Source organism: Antechinus flavipes, chromosome 3 (assembly GCF_016432865.1).
Source record: "Antechinus flavipes isolate AdamAnt ecotype Samford, QLD, Australia chromosome 3, AdamAnt_v2, whole genome shotgun sequence".
Lineage (NCBI taxonomy): Eukaryota > Metazoa > Chordata > Mammalia > Dasyuromorphia > Dasyuridae > Antechinus > Antechinus flavipes.
The window spans coordinates 452,585,715-452,610,412 of record NC_067400.1 but is presented as its reverse complement, the minus strand read 5'-3'; the positions used below and the strand labels follow the sequence as shown (position 1 = coordinate 452,610,412).

Sequence of the window (24,698 nt, the reverse complement as noted above, 5' to 3'; positions counted from 1 at the left end):
GAATGCTACTTTCCATGTGCTTCTAATTAAATTCTGTCTCTAGTGTCCACTGACATCTTCCTCTCTTTAGGATGACCTAGGCTGGAAAAATGATTTGCTGTGATTATTCATTGGCTTTCCTGCTAAAACCTCACTTTAGTGCATTTTCTAGAACTTTGTAGAGTAGTCCTGGGGGATGCTAACCTGTAGTACGTCATCCTAGCCTACCATCTTACTCGTCTCCTCTATTTGGATTCTGATACGCTTTTTATCCAATAAGCTGCTTTGGGATACTTATTTTATGAAACCTATGACATATGTTTATTGTAAGCAAGTTTTGTATGCACATTATGAGCAAGGAGGGTAGGGGACTTTCATATGGAAAAAACTGATTCCTACACTGAGAAAATATAGCATCAGTGGCATCATTTCTCAAACTAGTAATTAAAACCCCTAGGTTAGTCAAAGGGGAAATTAAGAGAGCTTATAAAACCAGAACTATGCAAATAAATGTCATCAAACAAGGTGAATTGCCTTCCTTAGTTTTTTCATCCTTCTCTCTTAACCCTTGGCCTGCCAGATTTTATTTGCTTCTGTGAGATTTAAGAACACAAGTAGAGATCACCAGCCCTGAAATCAGGAGGATCTGAATCCAAATCCAAATCCAGATGCTTAACATTTCCTAGCTGTGTGACTCTGGGCAAGTCACTTAAGAGAGAGAGGAAGAGAGAGAGACAGAGAGACAGAGAGAGGCAGAGATAAAGAAACAGGGAGAGACAGAGACAGAGATGGACAGAGACATAAAGAGAGACAGAGACAGAGAAAGAGACAGAGAGAGACAGAGGAAGAGAAAGAGAGACAGAGACAGTCTTTGACAGAGACAGTTAGAGAGGCAGAGACAAAGAGACACAGAGAGACAGACAGACAGAGAGACAAAAATTTATATATCACAATTTACCCAGCCATTCTCTAATTGATGGGCATCCATTCAATTTCCAGTTTCTAGCCACTACAAACAGGGCTGCCACAAACATTTTGGCACATACAGGTCCCTTTCCCTTCTTTGAGATCTCTTTGGGATATAAGCCCAGTAGTAACACTGCTGGATCAAAGGGTATGCACAGTTTGATAACTTTTTGAGCATAATTCCAAATAGCTCTCCAGAATGGCTGGATCCGTTCAGTACTCCACCAACAATGTATCAGTGTCCCAGTTTTCCCACATCCCCTCCAACATTTGTCATTATCTTTTCCTGTCATCTTAGCCAATCTGACAGGTGTGACAATGTAATAGTAAGAGTTGTCTTAATTTGCACTTCTCTGATCAATAGTAATTTGGAACACTCTTTCATATGAGTGGTAATAGTTTCAATTTCTTCATCCAAAAATTGTCTGTTCATATCCTTTGACCATTTATCAATTGGAGAATGGCTTGATTTCTTATAAATTTGAGTCAATTCTCTATATATTGTGCAAATGAGGCCTTTATCGGAACCTTTGACTGTAAAAAGGTTTTCTAGTTTATTGTTTTCCTTCTAATCTTGTCTGCATTAGTTTGGTTTGTACAAAAACTTTTTAATTTGATATAATCAAAATTATCTATTTTGTGATCAATAATGATCTCAGTTCTTCTTTGATCATACCCTTCCTCCTCCACAAGTGTGAGAGGTAAACTATCCTATGCTCTTCCAATTTATTTATAATCTCATTCTTTATGCCTAGATCATGAACCCATTTTGACCTTATTTTGGTGTACAGTGTTAAGTGTGGGTCAATGCCTAGTTTCTGCCACACTAATTTCCAGTTTTTCCAGTAGTTTTTGTCAAACAGTGAATTTTTATCCCAAAAGCTGGGGTCAAACACTAGATTTTTATAGTTATTGACTATTTTGTCCTGTGAATCTAACCTATTCCACTGATCAACTAGTCTATTTCTTAGCCAATACCAAATGGTTTTGATGACCGCTGCTTTGTAATACAGTTGTAGATCTGATACAGCTAGGCCACCTTCAATAGATTTTTTTTTTCAGTAGTTCCCTTGACAGTTGACCTTTTGTTCTTCAAAATGAATTTTGTTATTATTTTTTCTAGAATCCAGATTTTATGAAAGAAACACAAAGTTATTCCACCAAACTGTGCTAACAATTGGATGTCCTGAGAGTGTGTTTCTCACATAAGTGAGGAAATTTTATTCCCAGATCAATATATGTGATAATTTTATTTCATATAAAATCTTATTTATACTTGTTTTTATAATTATGTGAGGGGAAATTCCAAACCAGATATTAATTAATACAATCATAAGGCATTGAATTTAAAGGATAGTAACACAAGATGAAGTTTCAATGTGTAAACAAGATACCCCTATGCCCTATGGTCTTTTAATGAGGCATGAACTTGATTGGGAACAGAAAAACTGCTGAACCAAAAAAGTCAACTGCCTCTGGGAACTTTAAAAAAACTGGTATAATGTCAGTAAAATATATTTCAGTTTAAGAGTTAAGAATTCCAATCTAGATTTGGAGCCAGACACCTGAGAATGAATTACATTCAATGGAGGAAATGGTAAGGGAAAAAAAAAAAAACTTCTGTCTATATCTTTATCTTTGTCTGTCTCTCTCTTTCCCTGTCCCACCCTTCTTCCTATTGGTCACATCTTTAAAGAGCCTGGACTAGTATTAGACAGGGTATACAATTGGAATCAGAGAAAATGCATTTACATAGCACTTCAAGGTTTGCCAAGTATTTTGCATGTTATTCGCTTCTGATTCTCAAACTAACAGAAGGAGATAGGTGCTTCCATTTTACAGATGAGGAAACTGAGGCTGAGAACGATGAATCATAAATGTCTGAGACTGGATTTGAACCCAGAATCATCTTGATACCAAGGTCAATACGCTAACCATTGTGCTACTTAACTACGCCAGGAAACAATGCTTCCATCTGGGAGCAAAGAAGCACACCAAGGATTCTCCTATACTCCTAAACTGAAAACTTCAACTTATGGCTTATAAGCTGCTAAAATTTCTCTTAATATTTAAAGTTCCCAGAGGTACTACTGGATCATGTGTTTAGCCCATCACACTGTTACCCCTTTGACCCAATCACAGAAGTTCATTCCTCATAAAAATGACACAGGGTTTAGAAACATCTTGTTCATACATCAAAATCTCAGCATGCAGGATCTTAGGCTTAACACCTTGTTGTTATTAATTGAAGGGGAAGGGATAAAATCATTCCCCTTACTCATAATAAAATTGCAATTGTATTTTATGTTAAAGTTTATCATTTCAAATGCCAATCTTACTTTTTTGGAGTTATAGGGCAGAAATATGGGATTTAAAACACAGGGAGGCTAAAGTGTTATCCAAGAATACTCAGTAAGTGAGAAAGTCACAGAAGTAATATTCTGAACTAACTACAAGGTCCTTTCTCAGTATATCTGATTGTGTTGTTCCACAATATATTTATAACATTTTTCATTAAATGTAGGGTGGTCCATTTAAAATGTAATTTGCTTTTAAATAATCCCTTCAAAAGATATTGGTCTATATTCAAATCCTTTTGTTAGCATTTCAATAACTTTTGATTAGTACTTATTTTATGTAGAGACAGACATACCTCATTGAGATATTTTTTTAAAAATGAAATCAGAAGTTTATCTCACACTTCTCCCAAACATCACCCAGCCTTTCATCTTATCTTCTCTCCCATTTGTATTTGGCCTCCACAAAACAGCAGAGAGACTTTTGGATAAATCTAATTAGAAAGTTTTTCTTTACATTGAGCTACCTGAAGTCTAGATCTGCCCTTTGGAGCCATCCCTGCAGAAATTCTCCCCTGAGGCCAAACTTGTTTACTCACTTTTCTTTTTGCTCATCTTTGCTCACATTCTTCCTTCACTCTAGAATACTTTCCCCCAATTTCCTAAGTCCTATTTTTCTTCAGAGTTCAGATTAATGCCCATTATCTTTTAAGAAGCTTTCCATAACATTCCCATCTCACATGGATTATTCTGTTCCCAACTCTAACCACACAACTACTTGTGTCATTTGATCTTTTGTAAATGCTACCTTTCATTATTATTAGACACTTCCATGTGTCTGTCTAATCTTCCCAGTTATTATATAATATTACAACTATTCACCATCACTAGTATCACCATCTCCACCTCCACCACTGCTGAGAAAAACAAAAACAAGAAGAAAACAAAAAGATATAAGTAACAAAAAAAAAAAAAACAAGATGGACAAGAACAAGGAGGAAAATAAGTTAAAGAACAAAAACAAGGAGAACAAGAAAATCAAGAACAACAAGAAAGACCAGAAGAAGATGAATAAAAACAAGAACAACAACAGTAAGAAAATGAACAAAAGCAAGAACAAAAGTTGATTAAGTTGAAGGTAGAATTTAAACTGAACTTAGAAAGAAATTAGATAAGAAACAAGAAGCATATTGATCAGAGAAATGAAAATTAAGACAACTCTGAAACACCACTACACACTTCTGAAATCAGCTGACAGGAAAAGATAATGATAAGTGTTGGAGGGAATATGGGAAAACTGGGACATTAATACATTGTTGGTGGAACTGTGAACAGATCCAGCCATTCTAGAGCGCAATTTGTAAGCATTCTCAAAAAGTTATCAAACTGTGCATACCCTTTGATCTAGCAGTGTTTCTACTGCACTTATATCCTAAAGACATCTTAAAGGAGGGAAAGGGACCCACATGGGCAAAAATGTTTGTGGCAGCCCTTTTCATAGTGGCAAGAAACTGGAAACTGACTGGATGCCCATCAGTTGAATAAATTATGATATATGAATGTTTTGGAATATTATTGTTCGGTAACAAATGATTAGGAGGATGATTTTAGAGAGTCCTGGAGAGTCTTTCTTGAACTGATGCTAAGTGAAATGAGCAGAACCAGGAGATCATTGTACACGACAACATCAATATTATACAATAATCAATGCAGATGAACATGACTCTTTCCAATAATAAGATAATTGATGCTAGTTCCAATGATTTTTTGATGAAGAGAGCCATTTACACTCAGACCTCCCACAGAGGTCTGTAGGAACTGAATATGGATCACAACATAACATTCTCACTCTTTTTTATTTTGTTCACTTGCATTTTGGTTTTTTTTTTTTATTCATTTTCTTTCCCTTTTGATCTGAGTTTTCTTGTGCAAGAAGAGAATTGCTTAAATATGTTTACACATATTAGGTTTAACATATTTTAACATGTAAAACATAAAAAAGAAGAATCTAAAAGCATTCCCATGCCTGGAATGAAATGTCTCATCCTTTTGTAATTTGTGCGATCCTTCCTTAAAATTCAGCTTAGTCAACATGTTGTACATGAAACCTTTCCTAATCTCCTCAAATGCTAGTGCTCTCCCTCTCTCCATTATGTTATATTCATTTTGTATATATTATGAATATAATTATATTTATACATAATTATATGAGTACTTTCTTCCTTGATTAAATACAAACTTATTTTTATCAAATACTATGTTACTTTTTGTCTTCATATCCTCAGCACCTAGCTCAGTCCCTCAAATCTAACAGGAACTTAATAAATTTTATTTGTTGATTGATTCCTGGCACAAAGGACAGCTTGTGAAGAGGTACAATGTCAGAAGAAAGAAAACTAATAGAATTCATTAGAATTGATAATATTTGGCAACTGAATAGATATATGAGAAAGGAGTAAGTATAGGTTTGGAAAATTGTGTGTTTGACAGGATGGTGTCCTGGAAGAAATAGGGAGATTTGAAAAAGAATTATGTTTCATGGAAAAGATATAGAATTTTGTTTTGGATAAGTTTGAATTTGAGATGCCTGTAAAATAGGCAGTTCAAAATGTTCAGTGTTCACAGATGTAGAACTGGAATCCAAAAAATAAACAAGAATTGGATTTCAATTCTGAGTTTCATCTGAATTAAGAGAAGGTCATCATGAGAGAGAAGAGACGAAAGCCTAGGACAGGGTCTTATAATACAGCCAAAGTTTGGAAATGGGATATGATGTATGATGAGACAGCAAAGTCTAAAAGGAAGAGAACCAAGGGGAAAAAAAGAAATAATACATTGCTTCATCTTTCATTACTACCTGCAGGCAGTTAACTTTCTGGTGTTTGTTCATTTTGCATGTTCAATACCCTTTTTGCTTTTGAGTTCTTTTAATGGAATGATTAAAGTTAATGGCTTTTCTGTTAGAACATCTGTTTAATTTCTTTTATTTTAGGTTCATATTTTAAAGATGCATTATATTAAGGATATCAGCTAATTTTCCTTGGTTCTCTATAATATTGTATTACTTTTTTATTTCTTGCAACAATGGGGTAATCCACTATTTTGTTCATTTCTCCTATGAATTTGAAGGATATTATCTTCGATATCTACAAAATTGTTCTGATATCATAAATATAAAATTTGTTTACAATATTTTCTTGTGAGTTAAAGTTATGCTTTCCTTCTCTTGATATTCTGGGGTTTTGCTTATTCTGCAAGTTATATTCTGCTTCTAGTATTTTAGGACAATTTAATTATTTTGAAGTATACTAGTCATATTTTCTTTTTCATTTTATTTTCAGGAAGATGTCTAATCTTTACACCATCTCTTCTTTTTCTTTACTATCTATACATTTAAAATTTTTATTTTGTAGATGTCTCATGTTTTCTTTCAATCTTCTCATTATTATGAGATAAAGACCACAAATGCAATTTCTTGAAAATATCTTTGTTGAGAATGATAAAAAATAAAACCAAAGGTCATTATAACATATCATAAAATCATAATAAACAACTTTGCCTCCAGAGAAGAATTGAGAAAAAAAATACCTTGCTTAAGAAACCAGGCTATATATAGTTATATGAGGGGGAAAATGTTCCAAATGAATAATAATTAAACTAAAACAAGTCTGAGATTTCATTTATTAGCCATCAGATTTACAAAGCTAGAGATTGTGTTTGTAGTGGCTAGAAACTGGAAAATGAATGGATGCCCATCAATTGGAGAATGGCTGGGTAAATTGTGGTATATGAATGTTATGGAATATTATTGCTCTGTAAGGAATGACCAGCAGGATGAATACAGAGAGGCTTGGAGAGACCTACATGGACTGATGCTAAGTGAGATGAGCAGAACCAGGAGATCATTATACACTTCGACAACGATATTGTATGAGGATGTATTCTGATGGAAGTGGATTTCTATGACAAAGAGACCTAACTCAGTTTCAAGGGATAAATGATGGACAGAAACAGCTACACCCAAAGAAGGAACACTGGGAAACGAATGTGAACTATTTGCATTTTTGATTTTCTTCCCGAGTTATTTTTACCTTCTGAATCCAATTCTCCCTGTGCAACAGGAGAACTGTTCGATTCTGCAAATATGTATTGTATCTAGGATATACTGCAACATATTTAACATATATAGGACTGCTTGCCATCTTGGCGGGGGGGGGGGGGAGGTGGGGAGAGGTGGAGGGAGGGAGGGGAAAAAAACGAAACATAAGCGAGTGCAAGGGATAATGTTGTAAAAAATTACCCTGGCATGGATTCTGTCAATACAAAGTTATTATTAAATAAAATTAAATTAAAATTAAAAAAAAACAAAGCTAGGGATTGGGGCTGAAGAAAGGATAAGATAAATGTTAAAAGAATTATTAGAAAATAGGCATATTGATAAACAAATATTGGAGGAGTTATGAATTGATCCAGTCATAGTTCTCCATCTAAATCCCAAATTTTATGACTAGGCAGTTAATTAATAGCACAATAAATAGAACATGGATTGAGGAATATCAATTTTCAAATCTAGGTTGGGATATTTGCTAGTTGTGTAACCCTAGCCAAGTAACTTAACTTATGATTGCCTCAGTTTCCTCATCTACAAAATGGGAATGAGAAGCTAGGGGATACAGTGGATAGAGTTCCAGGCCTGGAGTCAAGAACTCATCTTTCTGAGTTCAAATCTGGCCTCAGATGCATACTAGCTATGTGACAAGTCACAAAACCCCAGTTGACTTAGTTCTTCTCTGTAAAATGAGCAAAAGAAGGAAATGGAAAAACCATTGATAGTAACTTTGCAAATAGAGTCACGAAGAGTTAGATGCAACAGAAATGACTGAGCAACCACAAAATGGTGGTAATTATAACACCTACCTCTCAGGGTTGTTGTGAGAATCAAATGAGATAATAATTACATTTAGCACTGTGTCCAGAATGTAGTAAACATAATATAAATTTTATCTATTATTATTTGATATTATTAGATATGATAGTCATACAGGAAATTAATTTGAGATTGTGTATAAAGAGTTGCTAAACAGTGCACATCTTTTAACCTAGCAATACTATTGTGAAGCTTATGCCCGTAAGAGATCAAAGAGTAAAAGTTCCATTCTGTACAAAAATATTTATGACAATTCTTTTTGTGGTGGCAAAAAATGGGAAATCATGGGGTTCTCATCAATTAGGGAAGGTTGAAAAAAGTGTAATATATGAATGTGATTGAATACTATCGTGCAATAAGAAACAAGGATAAAAATAATATCAAAATGTGATAACTATGTGCAGTTATAATGATCAAGCTCCTCAGGATTGAGCCAATAATTATATATTCACTTCTTGTTTTATAGTGGTGTTGTGAGAAGAGTACTTTACAACTCTCAACATATAGCGATTATTTTTTAATCATTAAGATTCAATAAATGCTAAGAATTAGGTTGCTATCATACCTAAGATATCATTGAGATACCTGTCATTTTTGATGCATTTTTTCTCAAAATCATAGAGATGTACTAATTCCTTCCAATTTTTTTTTATTGCAACAACTTAAAAATAAAAACATATGTAACACAAAAGAGTGTGAGCAATAGAGGAGACCTTCCTAGAAACTATTCAGGCTTCTCAGACCTCCTCCCTACTCATGTTTCATCTCAAAGTTAGACTATGCCCTTTAGGTGCACATAAGGAAAGAAAACAGATCTTGTGCCCACTCTTCCTATAATATGTGACCAAGAAACTGCTCAATTCATTTGTTGAAACTTTCAACAGTATTTTATTTTTTTTCAATATTATTTTTATTTTTTCTAAATACATTTAACATAGTTTTCAACATTTATTTTTTTTTAATTTTGTGTACCAAATGTTTCTCCCTCTCTCCCTTCTTTCCTTCCTTCCCAAGCCAGCAAGCAATCTAATATAGATTAAATATGTGTAATCCTTTTAAACATATTTCCAAATTTGTCATGTTGTGGGAGTAAAATCAGACCTAAAGGGGGAAAAACATGTGAAAGGAAAAGCAAACAAACAAAAAAGATGAAAATACTATATTTTAATCCACATTCAATCTCCATACTTCTCCCTGGATTCAGATGACATTTTCTATGCAAAGTCTTTTGGAATTGTATTGGATCACCACATTGCTGAAGAGAGCTAAGTGAATCACAGTTGACTCTTACATAATTTTGCTGTTGCTATGTATAATTCAACAGTATTTTATCAGTTTTTTGTGTAGTAATTAGTATTATGTGAAGCTGATAACATACTGATCCTCCCCTTTCCTCTCACACTTTTCTTTGAAATTTGAAAAATCATAAAAATAATTTAACTCTGAAATGTTAGCACTGGATCTCACATCAAAAAATATTTATAAAGCCCCAGATTTCTAATCAATAAGGAGGAATTAACAAAGGAGAAATGATATCTAATGGTGGGAAAGCTAGATATGGTCATACCAAAGGTTTGGGGGAGAGCAGATATCAAAGTTCAAGGAAAGGATTGTTTTTTTCATCTTTTCTTCAAAGTCAACCTTGATGATTATGACACAGGAATTAGTTTCATTTTTTTTTTTCTGTTGCTCTTCTTTCCATTTGCTTTGCTGAATATTATTTTCCCCATTCTACTTATTTCACTCTGAATTAGTTCACATAGGTCTTCTTTCTGTGCACTACTTAATTTTGTTATTTCCTGATCTTTTTTACAATGCAGTAATCTTCCATTACATTTGAAAGCCATGATGTAAAATTAATGAGCTTCTTTTTTTTCCTCTCCTGAAATCATTTTCAGCTCCAAAATTCTCTAAGTGCTTTCCCAAGACCTTAAATGTTTATAAAAGACAGCTTAGTCAGAAGAGGGGACTTTTTATTTCATATTCTTCTTACTAGAACATCTAAAATAAAAATTCCATAAATGAAAAAAAGTATACATCTCTAAAAAAGATAGTCTCCTACAAAACTTATAAAATTCCAGATTCTCATATGTAAAAATTGAATATTGAAGTAGTTCAAATATTTTCCTAGAACTCAAACAAAGAAGGGTAGAAATTTCATGTCTGGTAGAGAACTTGGCTACAAATCTTTACATTGTTTGAAGCACTACTAAGTCATTGTTTTTCAAGGAATTTTGTTTCCATTCCACTTTTATGTATCACACAATGTGGACTTCCTCAAGGTACTTTAAACAAGAAAACTCCAATAGGCCTTTTCAAAAATCAGAGATGCCTCAATGGCCTGAGGAACATTTAACCATTTCTTTCTTTCATGGCACTCCATTTTTCAAGGCTTTAGACTCCCTTAAGAGTCTTTATTTCTTCTTCCACATGATGACTAACAGTATTTTAACATGCAGATAAACAAAATATGTTAGCTTTGGTTAGAGGAGACCCCCACTTAATCTTCCAAACCCCTGTATTTCACACTGCCTCTAAAGGAATTGCATCATGATACCAGGGAGGCTGTATTTTTCCATCTTTTCTTCAGATTCAAGTTCAGTAATTATAATAACAGAATTTAGTTTCATTTTTTTCTGTTGTTATTCTTTCCATTTGTATTATGATATGTTATTTTCCTGGTTTTACTTGCTTAACTATGAACTAGTTCAGATAAGACTAGTATAAGTTCAATAACACTTGGTTTTCTTATCACTGAAGTAGGGATAAAAATATGTGTACCATATATATCAAAAGGACTTTGTAAATCTAAAAGCATTTATAAATGTGGTTTAATATCATTTGATAAAATTCAAAGAGTCCATGATTTAATCAGTATTCATAGAGTCCCCCATAAAGGAAGGTGATAACTCTTCAAATAGCTTTCAAATAGTGTGTTCAAAAACTTCCTTAACCAAAAAAATTCTTCACATGGTATTCCAGCTTTCTCTGATAATCTCCCCCAAGCAGAACTAAAATAGTTCTTGGGCTCCAAATATGTAATCTGTTGTTGCTGGTGATTGTTGTTTAGTCATTTTCAATCACTTCCTATTCTTTGTTTCTATTTGGGTGGCAAAACTACTGGAGTGATTTGCCATTTCCTTCTCATTTTACAGATGAAGAAACTGAGGAAATAGGGTTAAGTGACTTGTCCAGGATACCAATAACTAGTAAGTGACTTAGGTCAGATTGGAGCTTAGAAAGATGAGTCTTCCTGACTGCATGCAGACCTGGCATACTATCCACTGTGCCACCTAGCTGCTGCTAGTCTCATAGTTAAAGCCTTCACAATTTGATTACACCTACTAGAAATTTAGGCTAGCTTTGAGGAACTCAAACCCAAAGCCAACTGAAGTATCAGAGGAGGCCTTTAGTTGAGACTACTTAAATACTTTCCTTTAATTGGTCTTTGTTTTTGATTTGGTCTTCTAATTTCATTGCAATCTTCAATTAAAGGAGTTCCTTCTACCAGTGCTGATGGGCAACTGCACACCAGAGTAGAGTTGTAGAGATGCCTGGGCCACTAAGGAGTTTAGTGCCTAAAGCAGCATCACAGAGCTAAAATGTGATAGAAGCAGGACATTCTTCCTCTCCAGAATATATTTCTAATGCAACAGAAATTCTCTATCATGATATAGAAGCCTCTTCACTCTGGATTTAACCTATTGAAGGGAGATGGTTTCATAGAATCCTGGGAACACTTTTATGAGATGATGCAAAGTGAAACAAGCAGAACCAAGAAAATATTTCACAGGATCAGCAATATTGTAACAATAACCAAGTATAAAAGACTTAACTACTCTGATCAATACAGTTATCCACAACAATTCCAAATGACTCATGATGAAAAATGCTGTCATCTTCCAGAAAGAGAATTGATGAACACAGTTACATATTTAAACATATTTTCAAATTTTTCTTTTTATTATTGCTGTTGCAACATAGCTAAGGCAGAAATATGTTTTGAATAACTTCATATATCTAATGGATATCATTTCTTGTCTTTGAAATGGATGGTGCAGGGACAATTCAAGACTCAAAAAAAGTTTTTATTTTTAGATAATAGTAAAAAGATCTGAGAATGCCCCTGTTTTAAAGTTCACTGAAAATTTAGGTTTTGATATTTTAGATGGAAATACATTTGGCTAGATATCAGTGGTATGGGAAGAGATGAGCAAATCATATAATTGAATAAATACCTATGATGTTTTCAAAGGAAAAAAAAAACGAGTAATTCATGGTTCTGGTTTATGGATTCCAAACAACAGTTTATAAATATTTCCTTTTAGTCACAAGAGGAATTGGGTAAGAGAATATGAATAGATTTCACAAATAATAATCAAAATAATAGTTAAAAGCACTTTAAGGTTTACAGAAGTTTTTTAAACATGTTAACTCAGTTGAGTCTCCTAACAACCCTACATAAGTTTACTTTTAAGTGCTGCAAGTCCAATCTTATTTTTCTGTTCTATTGGACTTACATTAATGTTCATTTTATTTGATGTTTGTTAAGATCATAATTAAAAAAAAACTTCAAAGAAAAAAATAGCACCAAGAAGCAAAGGTGGTCAACAAAGTCAAATTGAAAGGTAGGTAGAGAAAATAACATATTTGGTGACTGAGTCATTATTCCCAAAGTTATGGAGTTAGTGTATTTCTTGAGATAAAGAATACATTTTTGGTCACTTTTATCTTCATATTCCCAGTACTTGGCATATGGTAGATGTTTTATAACCAGATTGTAATGGGTTGTGGAACAGGGAATGGGTATTCATCAAAGACCCAGTATATGCTAAATGATTTTCAAATATTTCATTTGATCTTTACAACTCTGGTTGGTAGGTGTTTTATATTTTACAATTGAGGAAACTGAGACAGAGTTTAGGTGAATTGTTTAGGGTCCTGCAGTTAGTTGAAATGTGAGAGATTTGAACTCAGATCTCCCTGACTCCAAGTTAAGCAAAAAATGATGGATGATGAGGAAGTAGAAATAGTGAATGAAGGCTATTCTGCCCAGTATTTCTTTAATAAAAAAGCAGCACAAGGAGATAGGACAATTAAGATAGGATTTTTTTTTTTTGGGGGGGGGATAGTACAAGTCTAGATATGTTTATAGGCAGAGAGAAAGGAGCCAACAGATAGAGTTGGAGATACTTAAAGAGAGGGTGATTTTATAGAGCAAGGTGTTATAAAATCTTTTTCATGTTTTTTGTTTTTGTTGTTTTTGTTTTTGTTTTTGCAAAAGATTAGATAAGAACATTGGTGAATGAATTAGTCTGAGACAATAGAAAAACAATGAATAAGGGAAGACAAAGAAGTCTTAAGATGGAAGAGATATCAACAAATTGAGAACATTTGGTAATATTGGGGTGTGTGTGTGGGAAACTGCCAAGTGAAAAATGTTTAGAATAGTTCTTCATGAATTCAGTAGTAAACTGGGAAGGGATAGATGAAAAAAATAGAATCAACAAGAACCCAGTCAATAAACTAAGGTTTATTACTACAAATTTGGAGTAGGAGAATTCAATACAGATTCAAGACTTTTATCCTATATTGCTTGAAAAAATGAATAGGGAGAAGTATCCTGATGGAAGGAATAGCAAGTGAAGGGTTATCAGAGGGGTGACAAGAACATTGAAATGGATAATTCTAGGAAGCAGGCTGAGTAAGGAGGCAAGTGCAATTAGGGCAAAAATAATAAATAGGGAGAATAAGTAGGATTAATGAAATCACAGACCAATATGTAGTTAGGAGCAAAGGAATGGAAAAGATGGAATAAAAGGATATTGGTTCAGAGAGGAGAATTTGAGAACACAATATTTTGGAAATGGAAGAGTTTAGAGGGATGGCAAGATCTAAGGAGTTGACTAGGTTTTATGCAAGAAATTTCTGCAAAAGGAACTCTAAAAATAGTTTGGGGTCACACTCAAAAATGTATTTATTGTAGAGAGGAATAACCATTTTCTGTCCCATTTCTCCTAATATCACTGGCTGGTAAACTATTGATTATACTAGAGAAGTTAAAAATGGCTTTAGTAGATTGTAATATCATTGCCAGATGTCTAATGCCAAGTAAGAATTCAAAGTAGAGAAGAATTCTGGATGATAGTGGTATGTCTGCCTCTTCTTCTATACTATACTCCCCCTTACTCTCCTCCTCATCCAATTGTATGTATTTTTAAACAAGTGAAATCTGATTAAAATAATAACAGCTTGCATGTACAACCTTGAACCTATGAAGTACTTCATAAATGCTGGCTGAATTAAATTGAATATAGCACTGTAAAATTTGCCAAGCTGTCCCTTACCCAATCCTTACAACAGCCTTGTGAAGCAATAGTTTGACTATTATCCTCACTTTTTTTTTTTTTTAATTAATTTTTTTGGTGGTGTGGTAGAGGAAATTTCTCTCAATGCAAATTGTCATTACTTTGCAATTTATAATCTTACAGAGTAACTTGAGGGCACTGAGAGGTTGGATAATATTCAGAATTGCACATGTGTGAGAAAGATAAAAATATGAATCTTAATATGAGAACTCTCCCCATTTTATAGATCAGTAGACTGGGGCGCTAACAGGCTAAAGGACCTGCCCATGGTCACACTATTATTAAATGTTGGAGCTAGAAATTAAATCCAGATTTTTAGACAACATTTCTATTAGGAAATCCATAAAAAGGAAAACACAAGGGAAGGATAGCCCAAAAGGATGACATGCTAATTTGTTTCCTCATGACTTAGCACAGTTCCTGATACATTATTGTTGTTGTTGAAGCTTTTCAATTGTTGGATTCTCTGCGATCCCATTAGAGGTTTTCTTAGTAAAAATTCTAGAGTACTTTGTCATTTACCTCTCCACATAAATTTTGTAGATGAATAAACTGAGGCAAGGGGTTTTAAATGATTTGTCCAGGATCACATAACTAATGAGTATCCGAAACCAGATTTGAAATCAGGTAGATGAATCTTCTTGATTCTAAAATTATGTGTTCTATCCACTGTCCCACTATATGCCCTTATACTTTACAAAATGTAAACTGCCACATTAACAGAAGAGGAAATAGAATATTTAAATAACCTTATCTTAGGGAAAAAATTGAACAAATCATCAATTATCTCCCTAAGAAGAAATCTCCAGGACCAGATGATTTTTTTTTATTTTAATTTTATTTTATAATAACTTTTTATTGACAGAACCCATTCCAGGGTAATTTTTTGCAACATTATCCCTTGCACTCATTTCTTTTCCAATTTTTCCCCTTCCTCCCTTCACCCCCTCCCCTAGATGGCAAGCAGTCCTATATATGTCAGATATGTTGCAGTGTATCCTAGATACATTATATGTATGCAGAACTGAACAGTTCTCTTGTTGCACAGGGAGAATTGGATTCAGAAGGTAAAAATAACCTGGGAAGAAAAACAAAAATGCAAATAATTGACATTCATTTCCCAGTGTTCTTTGGGCGTAGTTGCTTCTGTCCATCATTGATCAATTGAAACTGAATTAGGTCTCTTTGTCAAAGAAATCTGTTTCCATCAGAATACATCTTCATACAGTATCATTGTTAAAGTATATAATGATCTCCTGGTTCTGCTCATTTCACTTAGCATCAGTTCATGTAAGTCTCTCCAAGCCTCTCTGTATTCATCCTGCTGGTCATTTCTTACAGAACAATAATATTCCATAACATTCATATACCACAATTTACCCAACCATTCTCCAATTGATGGGCATCCATTCAATTTCCAGTTTCTAGCCACTAAGGCTGTCACAAACATTTTGGCACATACAGGAGGACCAGATGAATTTACAAATAAATTCTATCATATGTTCAAAGAACATTTAATTCCAATGTTATATAAACTATTTAGAAACATAGATAAAAATCATGCATCTTTTTTATGACACAAATTTATTTTATGACATCTAAATCAAGAAAAGTGAAAAACAGAGAAAGAAAACTTTAAAACAATTTCCTTAATAAATATTAATGCAAAAAATAAATAAACAAAATTACTAGCAAAGAGATGACAGCAATATACCACAGAGAGCATACAATATGATTAGGTGGGATGTAGATCAAGAATTCAGGACTCAATCAATACTAAGAAAAATATTAGTATAATTGACTATATCAATAACAAAAACAAGAAAAATCATATGATTATTTCAATTGATGCAGAAAAAAAACTTTTGCCAAAATACAACACTCATTCCCACTAAAAACACTAGAAAATAGGTAAAAATGAAGCCAAAATGATAAGCAGAATCTATGTAAAACTATCAGCAATCACTTGTAATGTGGATAAGCTAGAAGCTTTTTCAATAAGATCAGGGGTGAAGCAAGGATACAATTCTCATTATTACAAATATTATTCAACATTTTACCAGAAATGCTAGCTATAATAATAATGCAAGAAAAAGAAGTTGGATGTTTAAAAATAGGCAATGAGAAAATAAAACCATAACTCTTAGCAGATGATACGATGGTTTGCTTTGAGAATCCTAGAGAATCAACAATAGCAACAACAAAACTAATAGAAATAATTAACAACTTCAATAAAGTTGCAGTATATAAAATTTAAATGTCTTCTCTCTACCTCCCAGCTCATATTTTACAAAGTGTTAGTATATATTATTTGAAGTCTCACAATAGCCCTATAAGATGGGAAGAAATGAAAGGAAGGAGACAAGTATTGATTAAGCTTCTAGAATATACTAGGCACTGTGTTAAACCCTTTACAATATCTCATTTTATTGTTAACAAATAATACCTCAATTGATCCGCATAACAATCCTGGGAGAGAGTTGCTAATATTAACTCCCAGTTTACAGTTGAGGAAACTGAAGGAGACCAAAATTAAGTGATTTGCCCAGAGTCATACTGCTAATAAATGTCCAAGGTCACATTTGAAATCAGGTCATTCTTTCTCTAGGCTCACCACTGTATCTATTATGCCATCTAGATGATTCTATTATTCCCTTTTTGCAGATAAAGGAACCAAGGGTCAGAAAGTTTAGATGATATAGACAATTTCACAGAGTTAAAAAAGTATTTCTGATCAGATTCAACCCCAGACCTTCCAGTTTCCAAATCCAATTTTCTATCCCATACAATGTACATAGGGAAAGCTTTGTGTATAGAAAGACTTCTATCTTCCCCTATCTTACTCTAGTTGAGCTAAATTAATTGGGGCCCATGAACTTCTAAAATCAGTAGCAACATAATGTATATCTGAGGATATTATGGTCAATTCTACTGTTTTTCCTCAAGTCATCATTTTAACCATACAACTTGGAATCTAATAGGCTTATTTAATTGGGTTCCAGTAGGTAATTATTTTTGTGTTCTCAATTGCTGTGCATATTTGTTTGTTGCTTCTGGGGTCTTCTATTTCCTGACATCTTTTCTTCTGAAGCTATAAAGCTGGTATCTACATATACCATGAACCTTTTGATTGTTCACTAAGTAGCTAATTTTATTATTCAAGTGATAATTACCTTAGCATTGGATACTTTGGTTCTCTTGGAATTTAGATGACAGGATAGGATCTTAATAATAATTATCAAAACATTCAAGAACAAATTGGTTTATTGAACTCCAGTGCAATTTTCCCCTTTGCTTTTTATCTTTTTAAAGGCCATTTTAGATAATTACTTTGGCAAGAAAAGAGAATAAACTGTAACTCAAAAAAAAGTCCAAGAATCACAGCATTTGATAGTCAGAAGGGACTCCATTGACAAGACCCATATGCAAAGGAATACCCACTATATCATCTAGTCAGCAAGTATTCAGTCTCTGCTTTGAGTGAGTTCCTTAAGGGCAGGGGTCATCTTTTGCCTCTTTTTATATCCTTAACATTTAGTACAATGCCTGGCATGTAGTAGGCACATAATAAATGTTTATGGACCCTCTGACATATTCTGATTTAGGACCACAATGGAGCAGGAACCCAGCACCTCTGGAGGTTATCTATCCACTTTTGCAGCTACATAGTATAATAGAAAGAGTACCAGACCTGTGGAATCAGGAAGACCTGAATTCAAATCTGGCCTCAGGCACTTAATAGCTATGAGGTCCTGGGCAAGATACTGAATTTCATGCCATCAACATCTTTATCCAAGTCATTAACAAAAAGTATAAGCAACCCAGGACCAAACAAAGACTCCTTGGGCACTCTACTAGAGAGCTGTTGCTATCTTGACATTGAATCATTAACAACTATTCTTTGAGTTTTACCATCCAACCAGTGCTTGATCCATTTAAGTGTATTATGTTTTCATGAATATCTCTTTATTTTCTCCACAAGATTAGTATAAGATACTTTATCAAAATCTTGGATAAAATCTAGGTAAACTGTATCCATGGCAATTCCATCATCCCTAGTTTAGTAATCTTCTCATAAAAGAAATTGCATGCCGTCAGATAGGAGGCAGCTAGGTGGTTCAGTGGATAGAATACTGGGCCTGGAAGACCTGAGTTCAAACATGACCTTAGAAACTTACTAGCTATTTGCCTTAACCCAATGGGTAAGAAAATGGCAAACCATTCTAGTATCTTTGTCAAAAAAAATCTCATGTATGGTGTTGACACATTATAATCCACAGGATCATGAAGAGTCAGATGTGACTGGATAACAACAACAACAATGTCTAAGGAACTGCCAAAGACACAGTCCTTCTCTAGGGAATGGCTTATAACTGGCAGTGATTATTGATGGTCTTCTTGGGCATTTGAATAATACAGCTAAGATGCATAAGCAGGAAAGTAAATAATAAGGTACTCATCCTTTAGTAAAGGAGATACATGCCTGGTGTCAGGGTTTGGGGTCACCCTATCTAAATCTTCAACTTGAGATGAGAACTCTCAGAAAGCTGAATGGGCAGTGTCTAGAGTGTCAGAATTAGTCAAGAATACCTGATTATGAATCCTACCTCAGACACTTAACAGGTGACTTTTCCCCCAATATGGTGCCAAAGGCAAAGAAGGAAGCCATTGTCCCCACCATCACCAACACAGAAGTCAATTCCAAAGCCTTGAAGGCAAAGAAGGTGATGATGAAGGGTATCCACAGTCACAAAAAAAGATGATCCAAACATGCTTTGTGTTCCAGTGATCCAAGACAATAAGACTTTGAAGGCAGCCCAAATAACCTAAAAAAAAAAAAAGTGCCCTTGGAGAAATAAGCTTGATTATTATGCTATCATTAAGTTTTCCTTGACCACAGAGTTTGCTGTGAAGAATATCGAGGACAACAACTCCTTTGTCTTCATTGTGGAAATCAAGTCCAACAAGTATCAGATCAAGAAAGGAGTTAGAAGCTCTATCGCATTGCCATGGCCATGATTAACAAGTTAACTAATGGAAAGAAGGTTTATGTCCACCTTGCTCCAGACAACGATGCTTTAGTTGTTGCCAACAGAATTGGAATCATCTAAACTGTGTCTAACTCTCCAACTTCACCTACAATAAAAAGTTTTCCAGTTTAAAAAAAAATGGTTATGTGAACCAGGACATGAGAATAAGAATACACCTACCTCACTGGGATTTGATGAGGATATAATATAACATTCCTAAAGTGTTCTGAAGAACTTTAAGTGCTATATAAACTCTAATTACATTATTTTTTATTTCATTGTCATTATTATTATTAGATAATCCCATATTTTCCCCCAGGGCACATCTTTGTGCCTGAAAGTGTCACAATTAGCTCTAGCCTAGGGAATCCATCACTAGAACTGTGATGCAGGGAAGTTTAATTAGGTAAGAGAATTTAAAAATCTCTTTTCCATTTTCTAGTGTATGGAGACTTCTCCATAGAGAGCAATAAAAAGTTACTGCCAGCTGGTAGCCTCAGAGAAATATAACAAGAGCCAAAGGCTGAGAGAAGCATCTGGGGCAACCATCTGGGGCAGCAGAGAGGAGAAAAGCACAGAAATGAGTGGAGTCACAGGCAGAAAACAAAGAACAAAGACATGTTAAAAGTCCCAGCTCATTTTAGAGATTATTTGGGCAGAATGGACAGCAGAATGAGTTCCAGGGCAATCGTTCATGATGTGTTTTTCTGTTTCCTTTAAGTAAAAAATTTCTTCTGTAATATTGTGAAATCTTTGCTTATGAGTGAGGAGTTAGCATACAAATTATCTGGTGCTCCAGATAATTAGAGAATTTTGCCTCAAGTTTCTTAGAGGGGGGCTTTTGTTCAAAGGAAGGGTAAAATTCCCACAAAATATATCCAGGCCTGTTGCAAGGATTCCCATGGGGAGCTTTAGGTATTCAAGAGCTAATTACCTGCTTTGCTGGTTGTAGGACCTCAGTTTTTTTGCTCCCCAAGCTTGTCTTCCCATTGACTCAAAATCAATTCACTAGGATCTTAGGAAGTCTCAAGGATTTATTTTTGTTTTTGGAATCAGAGAAACTGAAACTTTTCCATTTCCAGGGAAAAGAGAAATTTCCAGAGAAACTTTTAAAACTATACGCCATCTCCCTCCATCTTCTAATTCTATATAACAAAAAGAACATTTTTGGTTTTTCATTCCAAACATTAACCATTTTGCATAGTTTATGAGTATTAGAGTAAAACATTTATTTTTGAATCCCACTTCTGCTTGTTTTTACCTATGTGACCATAATCACACTCTCTGGGCCTTGCATTCTCTCTGTAAAATATGGGAGTTGACTTAGATGGTATCTAAGGCTTGAGTCAACTCTATATCCACAATTCTATAATATAAAAATGTATAACATTATGAATTGATTGCAACTTATATTAGCATATAGAATTTTCATATTGACATAATCATAAATTCTTGACATTATTGGTGGATATCCCCATAACTATATAAGGAATTTTATGTGGTGGGGTTAAGAATCTACACAAAAATGTTATTAATTCTGAATTTTAAAAACAATCTTCTGTGACTAACAATCTCTATAATTTTCCACCAATTCCTTCTAATTTGTAAGTGGATCACACTTCACTTTAGCAAGATTGAGTACAAGATCTTCAGGGGCAATCTTGTCCAACTTCTACATCTGATAGATGAGGAAATGGTGGTGCAGGGAAATTTGTGACTTGCCCAAAGTTGAACCAGTAATAAACATCAGAGATAAGATTTGAATCCAAGTTCTCTAGTCTGGATCTATTATTTATTCCACTGCACCATCTACTTATGTTGCATGGCATTTAAGCAGAAATGATAAGCAATTCACATTTTAAGACTATAACTAGTCTGACATTTTTTAGCCAGATGAGATTTTTGAGAGTTTTTTTTTTCCTTACTTGGTTAATTCATTATTACCCACAATCACTGTCAATATTGAGTTCTCTCTCTCCCTCTCCCTCCCCTCTCTCTTCTTCTCCCTTCCTCCCCTCCTCCTTTCCCCCTCCTTCTCCCTCTTTTCCCCTGCTCTGTCCCTCCCTTCCTCTCTCTCTCTCTCTCTCTCTCTCCCTCTCTCTATTACACACACACACACACACACCCCAATTCATACTCACTCCATCCCAATTCTTCATGTCCTCCAATTTTCTATATTCCATCCATGTTCTCCTATTTCACCATTCTTCTCAATTCCTGTTCCTAACTCTAACTAGTCAATTTTTATTTCCTGAACAGAATATTAACATGCTTGTCTCCTTTTGTCTAGATAACTGCAATCTCCCTCATTGGCTTTGTTATTCAAGTCTCTTTTAGCTCCAATACTTCCTGCATATCACTACCAGAATAACTTTTCTAAATGACCAATTCCATCTCTTTCTTTTTACTGGCTCAAAAACCTCTGATGACTCTTTGTTGACAGAGATAAAGACAGAGACAGAAAAAAGAAAAAGAAAGAGAGAAAGATAAAAAGAAAGAAAACATGGAATAACTTATATGAAGTATTTGTTGGGATGACCACTAAGATTCTTTTTAACTCAAAGATATATTATAATGCTATGATCCTATGATGTAGAACCAGAAAAGTAATATGCATAATCAACCAACAGTCATTTACAAACACTGGTCCACTGTAGCAGGCAGAGTGATTACAACAATGTAATAGAAAAAATAACAAAATGCATTGAAAATGTAATAAAAAAGCTTGGTTCATTGCAAGGATGTGAAACTGGTCCTCTCTCCCCACTCAGAGGAATGGGAGAACTATGAGTAAAGTTTACAGTTTTGGCTGGTGTTTTGGTTAGTTTTGCTGAACTGCAATGTTTCTCTTTTCCTTTTTTCTTTCTTATAAAGAATGGTTATCTCAGAGAGGGAGGGAGGGAGTTTATACTAGGAAATATATGTAGAATAAAAATAAAAGGTTATCAATAGCAGTTTAAAAATAAGAAAAGCAATTTCTTTTTTATTAGGATGCATTTTAATTTTAAAATCATACTTTCCGCAGTTGAATACTTTTAAACCCAAACTAATTTCTCTTTTTTTCTTTTTTATTAAAGTTTTTTATTTTCAAAACATATGCGTGTATAATTTTTCAATATTGACCCCTGCAAAACCTTGCATTCCAAATTTTCCCCTTCTTCCTCCCACCCCCTGCCCTAGATGGCAAGTTATCCAATATATGTTAAACATATTGAAATATATGTTGAATCCAATATATGTATACATATTTATGCAATTATCTTGCTGCACAAGAAAAATCAGATCAAAAAAGGAAAAATGAAAAAGAAAACAAAATGCAAGCAAACAACAACAAAAACAGTAGAAATGCTATGTTGTGATCCACACTTAGTTCTCTCTCTGGGTATAGCTGGCTCTCTTCATCACAAGATTATTGTAACTGGTATCACTCATCTCATTGTTGGAAAGAGTCACGTCCATCAAAATTGATCATCATATAATCTTGTTGTTTCTGTGTATAATAATCTCCTGGTTCTGCTCATTTCACTTAGCATCAGTTCATATAAGTCTAGGCCTCTCTAAAATCATCCTGATGATCATTTCTTGTAGAACAAGTAATGTTCTATAACAATCATATAACATAACTTATTCAGCCATTCTCCAACTGATGGGCATCCACTCAATTTCCAGTTTCTTGCCACTATGAAAAGGGCTGCTACAAACATTTTGTACATATAAGTCCCTTTACATTCTCTTTGGAATATAGGCCCAAGAGAAATACTGCTGGGTCAAAGGGTATGCACAGTTTTATAACTTTTTGAACATAGCTCCAAATTGCTCTCCAGAATGGCTGAATCCATGCATAATCTCACCAACAATATATTTGTGTCCTAGTTTTCCCACATCACCTCCAACATTCATCATTATCTTTTCCTGTCATCTTAGCCAATCTGAGAGGTATGTAGTAGTACCTCAGAGGTGTCTTAATGTGCATTTCTCTGATCAATAGTGATTTGGAACACCTTTTCATATGACTAGAAATGGTTTTAATTTCTTCATCTGAAAATTGTCTGTTCATATCCTTTGATCATTTATCAATTGAAGAATGACTTGAATTCTTATAAATTTGAGTCAATTCTCTCTGTATTTTAGAAATGAGGCCTTTTGAGTTCTTCTTTTATCCTCTATCATGCCCCCTGAATTTTTCTTTTATCCTCCATCATGCCCCTTTTATCCTCTATCATTCCCACTTACATACCGGGTTTTTATGTTGTCCTGCCTCAGCTCTCCTCCGCAGCACTGCTTTCAATGGCGCCAGCAAGCAAATCACTGGGGAAGAACAGTATGCTTTGATCTAGCAGTTTCTACTGGGCTTCTATCCCAAAGAGATACTAAAGAAGGGAAAGGGATCTGTATGTGCCAAAATGTTTATGGCAGCCCTGTTTGTAGTGGCTAGAAACTGGAAAACGAAAGGATGCCCATCAATTGGAAAATGGTTGAGTAAATTGTGGTATATGAATGTTATGGAATATTATTGTTCTGTAAGGAATGACCAGCGGGATGAATACAGAGAGGACTGGCAAGACTTACATGAACTGATGCTAAGTGAAATGAGCAGAACCAGGAGATCATTATATACCTCAACAATGATACTATTGGAGGATGTATTCTGATGGAAGTAGATCTCTTTGATAAAGAGAGCTAATTCAGTTTCAATTGATCAAAGATGGACAGAAGCAACTAAACCCAAAGAAAGAACACTGGGAAATGAATATAAACTACTTGCATTTTGTTTTTCTTCCCGGGTTATTTATACCTTCTGAATTCAATTCTCCCTGTGCAACAAGAAAACTGTTCGGTTCTGCACACATATATTGTATCTAGGATATACTGTAACCTATTCAACATGTAAAGGACTGCTTGCCATCTGGGGGAGGGGGTGGAGGGAGGGAGGGGAAAAATCAGAACAGAAGTGAATGCAAGGGATAATGCTGTAAAAAATTACCCTGGCATGGGTTCTATCAATAAAAAGTTATTAAAAAAAAAAAAAAAGAAATGAGGCCTTTATCAGAACCTTGCAAAAATGTTTTCCCAATTACTTCCATTCTAATCTTGTCTGCATTAGTTCTGTGTAGTGTGCTGCTTTCTAGCA

The 24,698-nt window shown here is 34.3% G+C and overlaps 1 pseudogene; it reads left to right on the top strand.

Moving 5' to 3' along the window:
• The first annotated feature begins 19,177 nt into the window (after nt 1-19,177).
• On the top strand, nt 19,178-19,648 carry LOC127558023 (60S ribosomal protein L23a-like; annotated as a pseudogene).
• Nucleotides 19,649-24,698: the final 5,050 nt, after the last annotated feature.